At 45.4% G+C, this 12,383-nt stretch overlaps 1 protein-coding gene across 13 annotated transcripts in view; it reads left to right on the top strand.

The window, feature by feature from the left end:
• LOC139754988 (uncharacterized) overlaps window positions 1-12,383 on the top strand; it is a 346,758-nt gene that overhangs the window by 276,563 nt on the left and 57,812 nt on the right. For 7 of the 13 annotated variants that reach the window (XM_071672869.1, XM_071672861.1, XM_071672863.1 and 4 more), the window contains one exon: window positions 8,244-8,380. The exons of the other annotated variants lie outside the window; for them this stretch is intronic. The gene's annotated coding sequence lies outside the window, so the exon portion shown is untranslated. The remainder of the gene's footprint in view (window positions 1-8,243; window positions 8,381-12,383) is intronic. 13 annotated transcript variants of the gene reach the window in all.

Raw genomic sequence — 12,383 nt, 5'->3', positions numbered from 1 at the left:
ACCAGCCAACTGTGGTTCAATTGAGATGCATTCATTGCGTTTAGTTAGAGTGGATGGTCGTTTAGCGTCGTATCGTCGTTCTCAAGGGTCGTACCGTCGTCCTCAAGGGTACTATCGTCGTCCCTTAAGGGTCGTATCGTCGTCCCTCGAGGGTCGTATCGTCGTCCTCAAGGGTCGTATCGTCGTCCCTCAAGGGTCGTATCGTCGTCCTCAAGGGTCGTATCGTCGTCCTCAAGGGTCGTATCGTCGTCCCTCAAGGGTCGTATCGTCGTCCCTCAAGGGTCGTATCGTCGTCCCTCAAGGGTCGTATCGTCGTCCCTTAAGGGTCGTATCGTCGTCCTCAAGGGTCGTATCGTCGTCCCTCAAGGGTCGTACCGTCGTCCTCAAGGGTCCTATCGTCGTCCCTTAAGGGTCGTATCGTCGTCCCTTAAGGGTCGTATCGTCGTCCCTCGAGGGTCGTATCGTCGTCCCTCAAGGGTCGTATCGTCGTCCTCAAGGGTCGTATCGTCGTCCTCAAGGCTTTCAATCATGTTATGCAGGCGAGCCGCCCGACACAGCGGAGGGTGGGTGAGCAGCCAGCCACTCCTCCACCTCCCGTCCCCGCACCTCATATGTAACATTATAAGGACTGGCTATACCTCGTTGTGTGTTGACAGTTAACCCCGGCTGTGTGAGGCTGCCCTGCCATATATGTGGACTCGCTACTTGCAGTAGTGGCTTGTTACAGCAAGGTAACGCTGTGACGACATCTTACCAGTCATTGAGTTCGTCTTTATGTTTAACGAAAAGAAAAAGGTTACGTAAAACTGACTGTGTTTATCGGGACGGCCTTTGTTTCCTGGTGCGCACTGAAAGGCCGCTAGTTTCCCAGGGAGCAGAACACAACAGCAGCTGCACCGTTGCCCCACGCTGGGAAACTGGCGTCGTATCTTGCAGGTCCCCCCCACCCCCCACCCTGCGCTTGCTGGCTAAAGAAAACGGAAGGCAGTTGGCTACAGTGTAGCGCTGCCACGTGACTTCGTGAATGTCTGTACCCAGTAATGTGAGGGTCTGCACGTGCAGCATATCAGCCTACGGCATCCACGCGCACACTTTGACACGAAGCCTCAAGAATGTTGCTCTTGACTGTAAAAACTCACACCAAACATCTCCATTTCACTGTCTTATGTAATTCCTTACGTCACCAGATACCGCAGTTAATGTTTTCTTAATATATATAACGAAAACTGGTCTTGGGGTTTGGTCGCTCAGAGATCTGGGTACCGACGTGGCGTCTTCCTACTTCCTACAGTGTGGGTCTCCAGGGCAGTGGCCCCACAAGCTGGTCGTGGCGAGGGCTGGGGGGGGGGGTAGCGGAGGCTCTGCACGTGACAGGACCAAGTAAGCCGACATTCACTGTGTGTATCGTAGCCATTGTCAGACATACGATCATCACCATCATCTCTATCAGAACTGTGAGTTGGGTACGACGAAGCCTATACACCAGTCAGCCTATACACCAGTCAGGCTATACACCAGTCAGGCTATACACCAGTCAGGCTATACACCGTAGATGTGTGATGGTTGATTCTTACTGATGGTTGGAACATCATCATGAGATGCGTCCAGGGGTGAGATTAAACTTCTGCCATTAGTGGTAGTGAAGAAGTCACCCAGATCCTTGTGTCGAGCCTTGAGGTCTCCAGTTAGTTAGGACAGTCGCTTCACTGTGAAAAAAGTTAGGTAAATGTGTGGTGGAGTAGGCTAGCAGGTGCATAGGCATGTAGTACACTCAGTGTAGAATTGCCGACGTGTACCTTGATGCCGTGGTATTGGTAATCCATCGGGCTGTTGGGAGGATATTGGTACCTTCCTCATAGACCAACAGCTTAATTGTACCACAAGTACGTGAACACAGACAACATGTTGAGTTTCACCGCGTCTCCCTGACGAGTTGCATCGGCAGAACCTTTTGAGAGGATGTTGATCAACAGACCATTACACAGAATCAAAGACCATACATAAATGTCACTTACATATTAATGGTTTCACACACATGGCAGAAGTGTACACAGCTACATCACTACCTTCCTAACAGTTCATGGGGACAGAAGGCATAAGTACACCACTTTTCCTGAGCTAAAAGCTGCATATGATATAGCCAATAGGCAACTTATATGATTTAGCAAATATGGACATAGGTGGGCAGCTCCCGCGCTGGATATGGGCAATCTCTCTAATAGAAAGTCATCTGTGTTGTTTCAAGGCTACAAAAGTTAAGTTAAAAGACATGTTGCTTGGCACTCCTCAAGGTGGGGTACTTAGCCGCACTTTGTTCAATGTACTAATCAATGCATTGCTGAAATCGATTACACAGTGTCCCAGAAATACCACTATTAGTTATGCTGTTGATATTACATACCAAAACATATTGTGAAATGCAGAGTATTCTTAGCTGCATACACATAGCCTGTGAAAGCCTTGCCTACATCATATCTGCAGATAAAACTAAGGTCTTAGATGAACGGATAACAGCTGGAGTGGACCATCCAAGTTAACCATTGGTGAAATCCCGATTGACTCTGTCTACTTCTTTAGATATCTTGGTGTCTCAGTCCCATGTGCTGCAGCTAGTGTGTAAAAACTAAGTCGACAGTGTACAGATAGACTCAGAGCTCTTACAGCTGTTGCAGGGTACAATCCTAATTATGGAGCAAATATCAGAATTGTTAAAGTGATGTACTTTACCACGAACAAGTTTCGGTCCTACACAACAACAAAGGTACCAACAGACTTGAAAAAATGCAAAAAAGAAGCCACAAGAATCATCCTTGGTTATAAAGGACGATGTAACAAGTGGTGTTGTGGGAGTGTGGCAGTAGGAAAAGCCAATACGTTTGAGCGTCAGGAGGGAGGAGTACGCACCAAGAGCCAGGACCAGCTGGCAGGATGGGATTCATGTGTAAGGCTGAGCCCAGCGACTTATGTTACAGCAGCAGTAAATATGTGACAGGTTGACCCAGCTGTTGGAAAATCAGCAGACGCTTTACAACCCGCAGCAGGAGCAATCACGACTTATCAACAGCATCAAATGTGTGTTAACCTGACCAAGCGACAAACACCAGGTGTTCACCATGACCCAACAACAGCGGAGGATTTTTGACCCCCGCTTACCCAGCAGGTAGACGAGATCAGATTCTTCCTAGCAGAGTACCGGTCAACAGTCCTGGCCGAAGTGGAGGAACATTCACAGGACACCAGATAACCAGCAAGTCGAGTTACTGTTAACCAGGTGTTACTGGGGCAGATTGAGCATCACTCAGACCAGCCCAATAAACCAGAGAACCAGGAAGACCAAAACGTGCAGCATTCCAACCAATAAGGGGAACAACTGATCCGAAGCGAAGCACCGGCTCTGGCAGAAGGAGGACCAGGCGGACCAGAAAACGCAGCGGTTGGACTGCAGGGGAGGCCAGATGCAAGGGATGCAACAGTTATGGCGATGTTGTGCCAAGGCCAGTTACCGGACACACCAAACCAGACCGAAACCAGAACGGAAGCCAGAGGGATAAGTGGGAGAGCCCCAGGCACCCGTTAAAAGGTTTCTGACGGCGGAGGGCGTGGTGAGGAGTGTTCAGTATTAGTGGACTCGATTTCCAACCAAACATGTATGCAGCGGATGCATTAAGGCGTCAGTAAATGTCGGAGTCTGTTGAGCATCTGTGGGCAGTGGCTGGGTACTGCACGTCACCAAGTGTCCAGGAAAGTAAACGGTTGAGAGTCAGGAATGAGGTCAACATGTGCCTCATGTTCACAGCCGGGAGGGAGGACATGTCTGTCCTGATACGAGGCTACTTAGTGCCTCAATAAGTGGAAGCTTAGACTCGAAGGTGGAGGAGATAATCCTCCGAGGTGTAAACGTTCCACCGTAAGTTGTATAAAGTCTCCAGCTCTTATATGACCCAGGTTGAAGTGTGGTGCTCCGAGATTGAACAGATGGAAACGACTGACTCTTAGATGGACATTCGGGAATTTTGTAGTTACCAACATTATTTTTCCTTCAGTGTGCTGCCCACATATCCGAGATGATGATTCTTCCACATATCATTTAGCCAGAGTGGAATCAAAAGACTCTCCTCTTTAACTGCACAGCTGTCATCTCTCTTCAACCATCCGTTTCCTTCTGTTGCTGCGTCGTTCTTGTTTTGCAGATATCATATCAGCCAACTCGTGTAGAGAACAGTCATCCGTGTGTCCAAACTTCTAAGGCCTGGCAGCTGCATCCGTAACTCTCTTTGAGGAGGCCAACCACACGAGGATTGACCGTTGTGATATCTCCTTTTCGCGAACAGCGAAGCCGTGGCGTTCCGTTCCTTCCCCAAGTTTGTCCCTCTGCCTGTAACCTTCCACCTTTAAGAGTCAGGTCTACAAATACCTGCTGTGTAGTGCAGATCAGTTTGTACTTTCCTTTTCTCCTTGGTATCTGAGATGGCCATGACTGGGTGTGTCTCTGCCCGCGCCAAGTCGGCTACAGTAAACAACAAAATAAAGTGAAATAAATAAAAGCTATTTCTGCGTGTAGCAGCGACCCGGGACCCCCGGCAGGGAGGAGTAGGCTAGCTCGCTCCGCCGAGGTGCGCCCAGCTTGCTCAAGATGGTGGCGCCTGTGGAAATAATCGGTCGGTGAGGTTGTGGATAATAATGGCAGTGACGGTCGCTGGTGCATGATGTCAATGTCGTCTAGAGATTAACGGGAGAGATCCATAGCCACGCACGCTTAGATTGTAAACGGTTCTGGTCCAACCTGAGCAACGGCGTGTTCGTTATAATGACCGCCAAGGCTTCACTGTTGTCACTGTAGAAGGACGACATTAACTGTAAACAAGAGACAGGAATCAGTGATTTGGCCATGTCATGTGCCTGGTCTGAGTCGACACTGTTCACTACTCTACAAGTAAATATGTTGTATGGCTAGTATTCCCACCGCCACTTGGTTTATGAACCTGATATACGTATGACGATGAACTGAGCTTGGCCGCGGGACACGCGAAGAGGGCAACAGGTGTGGGTCACCTCAGTGTACGAGCGAACCAGATGGCCGTCCATGCTCTGTAGCTTAGTTATGAAGGTGAGGATTTTCCACACTGAGAAGAAGGTTTGATTGCTTTGAAATCATTATATATCTAGATTTCCATCCACAGGGTATTGTATGTAAACTTCCACCCACACGGTAGCATGCATCGTCGATAATAGATACGGAAAAGTTTTTGTGATTTATGTATGTGATGATTATCCGTCACGGGCTGAGAGGTGTATACTTCACCTCGACTTGTTTATTTCGAAATAAAGTTGGCGCCACATTTCTGCTTCACCCAACAACGTCTGCTTCAGTGTGAAGGCAGCTCAGGCATGCGCTACTCCTGCTTATCGTGAATGTACCCAGGAGCAACTCTGCCGATTCCTCACGCTAGACAAGAAAATACCATCCGCTGACCAGGTTTGGGCGTGAGGCACTTAGGAGAGGAATGTGTTTGTGTGGGGGGGGCCGAGAGCGCAAGGAAAATAAAAATAACAACGTATTGGCTAACAAAGGCAAAGAACTGTTTGTTTACACTACCTGAAGATATGTTATTGTCCTTGTTGATAACACAAAACAGGTTCGTCCCAAACATTAACTGTATAGACATGTTTGGACCAGACAAATTATTGGCAGTATTATTGGTGCAGATATGTTCATAGTAAACATAACATTGACCGTATTACTGTTGCAGGTATGTTCGTATTATCCTGTCGTTCGTTACAATACTGAACGGTTATAGCGTGGCATCAGTATACTTAAAGGATATACTCCAAGCCCCCAGTGGGTATTACTAAGCCGGTCAACACTCTTCTGTTTTGTTTAAGAAAACGAAAAGTTTTTTAAGCGCGATTCAGCTGCAAATGATCGGCCGCGTTGTACCACCAGCTGGGGCACACACTCAGCTAGGCTAGGCTGGCCGCCTCCCGGCCCAGCCTCGCCCCAGCCTTACGCCTCCACCCTTACTCTTTAACCTGGGCCATAACCTGGGCGTATGTAGGTCACGTGACTGACGATCAATACGGGCGGGGTCCACCTGACACACCCACCCACCACCACCACCACCGCCGTCGTCAGGCCAACTCGTAGTGCCCCTCACTCACGTCACCCCTGCTTGATTTATTGCATCCGCTGTGGCACAACGTCCTGTGCTCTTCATCCTCCTGCAACTTGAACTTTTACCTCACATTTCGCGATGAATGTGCGTTTGTGAGCCTGACTGTATGTCCTTTTATTGACCGTATATTACTTAAAAGAAATAACTGGCCTAGGAATGCGGTGTCAGAGCTTAAAAACGACTAACGACACTGAATTAGACATTTGTGGAGGAAAGTAGTTCATGTCATGCATAGGACGACATTCCCAGGGAGACGATGCAATGTCTGCTTGTATTCACTGTGAAGGGCTAATATGAACAGAACCATACCATATATATATATATATATATATATATATATATATATATATATATATATATATATATATATATATATATATATATATATGGTGAGGCGGCTCTGGAGACTGAATGCATTAATCAAACCCGACCTTTAATGTTGCTATTCACATATTCATGTTCACTTGTAGCAGGTCCACTCTACCCTCACCTTGCATCAGGATCACTCTACCCTCACCTTGTATCAAGGTTACTACTCTCACCTTGCACCAGGGCCATGCCACCCTCATTTTGCACCAGGGCCATACCACCTCACCTTGCACCAGAGGGCGTGAAAGAAAGATAGGATACATGTACGAGTTGTCTACCAATGTACCAGTCTTCTTCTCTCTCATAACAGTGCAACAGACGTTGTTCATCCTTATTAGAGAATCTAGGTACCTGTAGGGTGGCTGACTTCCTCTGTACAGTCTTTTGTAGGGATGAATGTCCGCGCGTCTGGAAGGCTGGTCGAGTCTTGCCTTAGGTTGAATCTTGTGGTCTTTGTTCAGTTCTGGGTGAGGCTGGATGTGCCTGCCTGGTACTAAGTAAAGGTGGTCGTGAGTGTGGTGTCACACGTATTAGTTATCTTTTAATCATATGTATCTACTTGTACTGTACGGGGAGGGAATGTAATGCACGTGGGACCCCATCTCTTGACTACTGTCGTACACCTCTTAATTTCATGTATGTTGTCTGCATCAGCCATGTCCCGAGTCATCTTATTTCCAGTCATCGACAACTCTCACGCTAGAAAGCTTCTGTACATTATTTTTTTAACAAGTTTCTTACCTAATCGCATGTTATGTCTTCTAGTTATCCTATTCCTACATCTTCCCATGAGTTGTTATCTGTCACCGTAATTGATCTGGTTTAAAATCTGAAACGTTGTCTTCAGGTCACCCACCTCTCACTCCGCAGCCTCACTGGTACACTTCCCTAGCCCGTCCCCTGGTGTGTTCAGGTGAAACGTGAACTTCTACGCTTCTACAAGCACTTGCCTGTTCACTTGGCAAACTTTTAGTGATTCGTAGTGTGTGACCAGTTGCTCCATCTATGCCAACTACATACATTAATTACCTCCATTGCGTTATATTTTCATTTATTGGTTCAACATTCTCATTTAAAATCCCCCAGGCTTAATCACGTGTCTCTCTACTCGTATCATTCTCCCGCGGTCTGCCTCTCCTTATATTTCCTCCTATACTCTTATAATATATATGCTCGACCAACTTATCCTCAACCATACGTTCTGTACTTTCTATATATGCCTTTATGTTGACATACCCAGTGCTCACTCTATACCTTGTAGCCAGTGTTCTACAATTTATGAAATCTATGAGGATTTACAGTATTATGAATGCAACATTCATTTTAATCCACTCACCAACGTTTGTAAAGTCTGGCTACGGGAGAAAAGTGAGAATATATATATATATATATATATATATATATATATATATATATATATATATATATATATATATATATATATATATATCACTGGTGGTGAAGCAGTGATAAAATTGCTAGATATCTGGAGCGAATTATATACATGATCGTATATGTACAGACTGTGTCAGTCATGCATCAGTGAGGGACACGTGCCTGCCTGCTGTCATGACCAACACACCAGAGATATTTTGTCATATGCCACCCGACTGACTGGTACGGGTCACGGAGAAGTAAAACATCATACAGGAAAAAAGCTGTTCAGTTTTTACTGTGACACGGTTTCTACTTTGTGTTCAGATCCTAGTGTGTGTTTGGGACGGTCGCGAAGCCTACTATGGCGGGAGGAGGTGCGAGCCAGGCTGTGGCCAGCGGCTGGTGAAATTACCCGGAGCAGCGGTGCACTGCGGTCCTCACCGCCTCGCTAACTTCCTGAGGTAATAATTAGGGTCGTCCTTTCGTTTCTCGAGTGTTTTACACACACACGCAGTAAATCTCTTCGCCAGTGCACAGCAGGATATTACGCGTAATGAGACGCTTGCGAACCGTTAGGGCACGTCCCCCAACATTTGAATATTCACTTACGGTAACACACACACCCTCCACCTCACACTTTCTACTTGAAGTTTTACCATCGTTCACTGAGTGCTTGTCTTGAGGACAGTAATGAAATCATCTTCATATGATGGATATACTGTATTATTGTGCTTATCTACGACCAGGTGACTCCCGATATCTTGCCTTGTTGATGTAGGAGAGGCTGACGAGTGTTTCCTGGTACGTAGCTCGTAAGGACGGTTCTGTCGTGAGAGGTGATACATGTGTCTGGTGGTTGATCTGAATAATAATTACTTAGGAAATGGTTTACTGGTTCTTTATAACAGTAGAAAGTGGCCTATTATTATTATTATTATTATTATTATTATTATTATTATTATTAATAATATTACTATTCATTTTCATATTATTATTTTTATTTTCATTATTATTGTTTTTTTGTTGTTACTATTGTTATTGTTACTTTCCATCAAAACACCTTTGGAACATCTCTGGTACAGAGAACCGACAGTAGAGCACCGCTCACTGCTGCCTGAAAATGAATGTTTTTGTATTTTTGATGATTTTTATACCGGGCAATAAAGCTGCTGGGTGTAGCGGCCGTGTCATAGCATGGTAAGAACAGTTCCAGTGTGGGCAGACTGTCGTACGGCGTTAGTGTGTAGTCAGGCCGGAGGCCAGGGTGGTGATAGAACTTTGACCTGTAATTACAGTCTTGGGTAGATTATGAGCTTCATGTTGATTGAATGCTTGATTATACAGCAAACGAGGGCTTGTCAAGCACAGAGATTAAGGGGACACGCACACACTATCATTTCTAGAAGCATGGCTGATTTTACAGTGTAAGCATCTAACAATGGACCCAGATCTTCTCATACCCAAGATAAACACACCATGAAACACAGAGTTTCGTCGACGATTGTGGAAATACACATTTTGCCGAGTGTCGTAAGAAGTTTGAACATCAGTCACCTTGGTGTTCTTGTGTTCTGTTGCTAATATTGTTGGTACCTACTCACGTGGACGGCAATAGACTGACACATCAACAAACCTTGATAGATAAGGCCGGTGCGACAATGCTACGTATTGGTATTATATAGTATGACGCGACTCACAGTATTGTTGACCATTGCCGAAATAATCCAGCGATGTTAAGCTTCCTTACTCATCCTGCGGAAAAACAGATTTGTGGGTTCGTCATTTGCGCCATTTTCGAGTCGTTTCATTATGAATCACAGCATTGGCTTAGATTACAAAGTTAAGGTCTGATGGTAAAGAAGTTTGAGTTATAAGAAACTTTCACTATTATTTGTTTTTGTTTTATTGAGGTATTTAGTATGTGCAGCAGCAGCAGCAGCCTGTGAGAGAGAGCAAGTCATAAGGGTTGCAGCTGGTGACTTCGAATGGATCCATATTTTTGCTATTCATAGCACTACGATTGCCATCAGTCACGGCACAGCCGAGAACCTCTACCCGTTGTACGCTGTCGGACGCTGCTTGCATGCGTGCACAATCATGTTTTTCTCCTGCAAGAGATCATTCCATCACAGACGTTTTCCTTAACATGAATAGTGGGCCAAATTTGTCCCACTGGCTCATAAGTTCACCGATGGATCATTCCTTCATGTTTCAGAATATGGACGAAAGCAGTTTGACCGTTACACTGGCTTGTCAAGCAACATCTGGTAACTAGATGTTTACTTTGGAGTCGTGAATGCCCACAGTATATACGATGAAAACATTCGTGGTCGTAGGTTGCATACCTGTAGGTGATGAAGATTATTCAGTCGGTAGATATAACCTGACATTGAGGGCCTTAATTACTTAGGAAGTCGATAGGTATGAAATCTAAATAACCAACTAACAAACACAAACTTCTCTTACTATTACAAGCTACACTTTATCTTTAGAAAACTGATACCTTTAAAAGTCGTAAGTTAACTTTTATAATTTACTTTACTGAGATTCATATAACGAGTCTATAGAAGGAAGTGGGAGGCAGTGTTAGATGACAATTAATGGTTCTCTCTCGTTACCTTCTGACAACAAATGATATATGATGTTTCCTGTCCTATGATATTTTGTACTTATGTGTGACGCGTGGTGCTGATTTTAAGCTTAATGACCCCCATTAGCTGTTGAAGCTGTTGATAACCATCAAGGCCATTACCGTGCTACGTTTCCAAGCTTCATAGCTTCTTGACAGAGGAGAAGTTGAAGTTATGGCCACTGACTGTGGTTAGCTTCGAGACAATACTGTTGTACGTTATCTTCATGCCTCATGTCCTTAACCCCTTGAGCACAGCGATGCTACGACCCTACACCACTAAGGTACGACCCTGTAGAGCGACGGTACGACCCTTGGGCTGGGGGGGGGGGCGTTCTCTGACCATACCTTAGATAGTTTAAAGCCAAAGGTCAGTTCATCATGCAGAAGGGTCGCACTGCCGTGCTGAGGAGTCGTACTGTCGTGTTGAAGGGTCAAACCGTCGTGCTTGAGGGTCGTACCGTCGTGCCTAAGGTGTTAGACAATACAGCTTTCGAGATCCAGCAATGGTTGCCCACTTTCCCTTGATATGATTTATCTAGTGTTTTGGCTGCGTAAGCGACCGCTGGCCGTAAAATTGTCGGGAGTGAATCATTCCTTCTTCTCCCCGGCTCACCAGAGTGGAAAATAAAGTTTTTTGCCGTGATTTGACTTTCTCGAATTTTCTTTTTTCCCTCTCTTTTTTCCTTTTCAATTTCCTTTTATGAGGATATAAATGTGCGGTTTGCTCAGAGAGGTGGGTTGCGCTGCCGTGTTAACGTTCCATGCACGAGAGAGAGACCGGATGATCGGTTCGTCACCATGACACTGTTGCCATTCTTTGTGTGTGGGTTCCCATCCATCCTTCCCTATGGTCGAGGTCATGATGATCCAGTGTAACGGGTGCTAACCCTGGTAGGGGTCATTGCTGCCTCCCATACTCGTAGATCCAGAAGCTGTCAATCCACACGGGTGAAATCTGCGCTCCGGGGAGTTGTATTTCTGAATCATAAAACCTATTTGCGACACTTCGTTCAATGTCATCAACTTTGTTATTACTCTGAATATCATATTTTCACTGTACATAATTTCAAGGTGTGTGTGTGTGTGTGTGTGTGTGTGTGTGTGTGTGTGTGTGTGCAAAAAGTACACAAGTAGCGAATGCACATGAGATGCAGTTGTAAAACCACAAGGAAATGGAAAAAAGTGTCAAGGGCTTTCGTATGATTTACTCTCAGTCTTGACCATGTCATTATACGAAAGCACTCAACACTTGGTATTTTCCGTTCCCTTGTGGTCTCAACCGCTTATATATATACTGTGTCGGAACGTATCGAACACATATATAGTTTGTCATTGATATGTAAAGACATGATACATGTCCCTGGAGACCATCTGTATGTATTTTGATACAGGGTCATCGTTACAGCTACCGCTGGAACAGTATTATACGCCTGCTCCAATAGAGTTCTTGATGTGTTAATTGTTTACGGGTTAATGGTTGTAATTAATGTGTGCTGCCACCCCGTGCGTGTATTGCAAGTCACATATAGGTCAGGTTGGCCGCACGAGTGGGAGGGAGGTTTGGTAGATCATGGTGAGGGGCGACATTTTGGTCGGGGGTCGTGTCCTCAGTAAGCTTTCTGTTATATCTGTTTTACCAAGATAAAGATAATCTAAAAAAAAAAGATACATGATAAGGTCTGTGCATTAACTCTCTCTCTCTCTCTCTCTCTCTCTCTCTCTCTCTCTCTCTCTCTCTCTCTCTCTCTCTCTCTCTCTCTCTCTCTCTCTGATTGATATAAAGGACGATACGCTTGGAGAAGCTTTCTCACTGTCAAAGACCTACTTGACAA

This window comes from Panulirus ornatus, chromosome 18 (assembly GCF_036320965.1).
Source record: "Panulirus ornatus isolate Po-2019 chromosome 18, ASM3632096v1, whole genome shotgun sequence".
Taxonomy (NCBI): Eukaryota; Metazoa; Arthropoda; class Malacostraca; order Decapoda; family Palinuridae; genus Panulirus; species Panulirus ornatus.
The sequence above is the reverse complement of the archived record's forward strand: the minus strand, read 5'-3'. Positions and strand labels throughout refer to the sequence as shown.